Here is a 3,161-nt window from a genome sequence, read left to right as displayed (position 1 = left end):
AAGAAACTTGGAAGGCTATTGTCACACGTGTCCAGAGTTACTTAAATTTTTATTTAAAGTCTCGAGGCATCTTTTGACAGATTACTGAAGCTACTGGTTGCAAACCAGCTCAAGGAGGGGGCTATCAAAAGAAGCACAGAAATACGTCAAGCTGTGCGAGGGTGAGATATGGCTGAATGCAGACGAGATAGGCGATTTGCTACAGACATAGAAGGAAGCCCCCGGGAGGGAAATTGCTCAGAGGAAAGCTGACAGCTACTGTCGAAATACTGACCTAGCTGCAGCAGACACAAGGCACTGGAGGCAGAAGAAGCAATCTGGCAGGCCTTTCACACGCCCGTGTGCGAGAAAAACACAATGCTCAGCCCACGCGATGGAGACAGGAGGTGCCCTAAGGATCTGGAAGAGGACTGACTCCTATACCACGCCTCTCCAGTTTACAACTTTTCTCTCGGATGGGGACAGTAAGGCCAATACTGCCATGTCAGAGTTGGGTCCCTATGGAAGCGCACCTGTACTAAAGGAAGCTTGCACAAACCACGTTGCCAAGAGATTTGGAACTGCACTTCGAAAGGTGAAGATGCCAAGAGGAGAGAAATTGAATGATGGGACGATTCGAAAACTGCAAGGCTGTTTTCAGGTTGCAGTCACCAGCCACAGAGGCAATGTGCGGGAAATGTACTGTGCTGTTTCAGATTGCTATTTTCATTCCTATTCCGAGGGATGGTGCCAGCAGTCACAAGTTCTGTCCAGATGGAGAAAGTTCTTGGTGCAAACACAAGCGGGCACAAGCACTGGGTCAGCCAGCACCAGCTCATGCTCCAATTCTGACCCCGTGCCAAGTCAAGGCTGCTCTGCCTATCTATAAACGATTGACAGAAGAGAAGCTAGTCCAGCGTTGTGTGAAAGGGCAGACACGGAATGCAGCTGAATCCCTAAAGAGTAAGATATGGCTGCTGGGTCCAAAGACCAAGTTTTCATCAGGAACTGCTGTTGAGACAGCCACAGCAATAGCGGTCATCTGGCTCAACAGAGGGCACACAGGCTTCGAGGAGGTGCTGCAGGAGCTCGGTGTTCTCCCTTCTGAAGAACTAGTTGCTCAGAGCAAGGTGAGTGACAAGAGGTGCATTTCAAGCATGACTTGCATCGGAGGTGACTCGACACAAGTGACAGTGCCATTGCCATGTGATGCGATGCAGTGCAGCAGGGTCAGCACCATCATTACTGTGGACTGGCAGTTTGTTTTTGTTTATCTTTCTTTTTTTGTTGCATTGGCTTGGCCATGCGGTAAGCCCCGCAGCCTATCCAATACGAAGAGTGTAGCCATTATCACCACCATCAAAAAGGCCGTTGTGACCATCACCACCAGGGAAAGAGGAAACGCCCCATTTCGCCACTTTGCAAGCACAGTGCGGTTGGCGTGGTCATGTGTCTCACATTGGGGAAGTACGTGAGCTACATTCTAACTGAAAGCTGTGCAGTAAGCACTGGACCATAAAACCGGACTGGACGCAGACAATTCAGTGTCGGAGAAACCAGCATTCACTACAGGCGAGATCAGCAGGAAAAACTTTAGGCCACCGACAGATCACAACGGGCCTTTCACAGTGCAGAGTCCGGAAAGTATCTGCAAGTGGAGCGACTCGTTCAACACATGCAGGACCTCCGACGTGACTGTTGTGCCGTGTCCCTCAACGTAGTCCAGACTGAGGTGCGCACAATTGCCCGAGCGCAGGGCAACGAAGAGAGGGTAGTGGACTTCCACAAGTTTGTGATAGGGCTGCGGCGGGACCAAGAATTTCTCTTCTCTCAAATCAGCAACGCCGATCAGACACCCATCAACTTCAACATGCCAATGAGCCGGACGGTGAATGAAAGAGGAGCCCACAGCATGCTCATCAAAACGACAGGTGCCAAGAAGCAGCATTTCATGGTAATGCTGGTTATCATGGCAGACAGCAGGAAGTTGCCACCCTACGTTATCTTTAAAAGGAAAACTGTGCCAAAAGCCAACTTCCAGCCGACATACACGTACGAGTCCACGAGAAAGGATGGATGTTGGCCGACCTAATGGCTGATTGGGTCCGGACTGTCTGGGGACGGGGACCTGGCGCCCTACTTCTGCTGTCTCTCCTCGTGCTCGGACAGTTTTCGCGGCCACCTGGGAGAGAAAGTACGCCGGGAGCTAAAGGAGTTGCGCAAGGAGATCGCCATCATTCCGGGTGGACTCACTTCAGTGCTGCAGCCCCTTGACGTTTGTGTGAACAAGCCATTAAAATACAGTGTGCACCACTTGCACACAGACTGGATGGCCCGGGGAGGGCACACCCTGACGCCAACTGGCAAGATTAAGAGGCCATCCGTCGAACTGGTATGCTCCTGGATATTGGATGCATGGCACTCGCTGCCAGCTGACCTGATCCCAAAAAGCTTCAACAAGACTGGAATCGCAAATGCCCTGGATGGCAGCGATGATGACCAGTTGTGGGAGGACGATGTGGAACTGGCCAGCGTCCTGGATGACGAAGGGTCTAGCGATTCTGATGAAGAGTGAAGTGTAATAAAAAAAGCTGTTTGCATATAGTGCACGCGTAATTAACTACGAAAGGTAAGCTGTCTAATGCATTTTTTTTTTTGCATTGCCACATTTTTTGCTCATCCCGAAAAAGTTTTTGTCAAATTTACACCGCATAATAAACGCACCCCCAATTCTGCTTCGGTTTTTCGGGAAAAGTACGTTCATTACGCGAGTAAATACGGTACGTACGACGCTAGACAGATTCGGGGGTCGTTGTTGTGTCACTCTGGAACGTGCGTGGCGCGCGTAGCGTTGAAGTAACATAATATAAAAGACATATGGACGTACAGCAGAAACTTTTTTTTTTCCACTTGCAGTCAGGAGATTCCCTGGAGTTCATTTCACCGCAGAAGAGATCCGCAGATGCTCAACGACATTCTAAACCACATTGACGCTGGGGAAGATGTACCATCTACTGTGGCCATTCTTCCGCCAAAAAAATCGCACGGCAGCACTGACAGATGATGAAAGCAGTGATGAAGAAGGCACCAGCACGGAACCATCTGCCAGGAAGCACTCTTCGTGCTGAAGTTGTGGACACTAGTTCAGAGTCAAGTGAGGACGAGAACGACCAGGAGCCACC

The 3,161-nt window shown here is 50.2% G+C and overlaps 1 pseudogene; it reads left to right on the top strand.

Annotated features, from left to right (window-relative positions):
- The first annotated feature begins 373 nt into the window (after positions 1-373).
- Positions 374-2,554, top strand: LOC149327002 (uncharacterized; annotated as a pseudogene).
- The last annotated feature ends 607 nt before the right edge of the window (positions 2,555-3,161 follow it).

This window comes from Amblyomma mixtum, chromosome 10 (genome assembly GCF_055824585.1).
Source record: "Amblyomma mixtum isolate Tamu chromosome 10, ASM5582458v1, whole genome shotgun sequence".
Taxonomy (NCBI): Eukaryota; Metazoa; Arthropoda; class Arachnida; order Ixodida; family Ixodidae; genus Amblyomma; species Amblyomma mixtum.
This window is presented reverse-complemented; position numbering and strand designations above follow the sequence as displayed.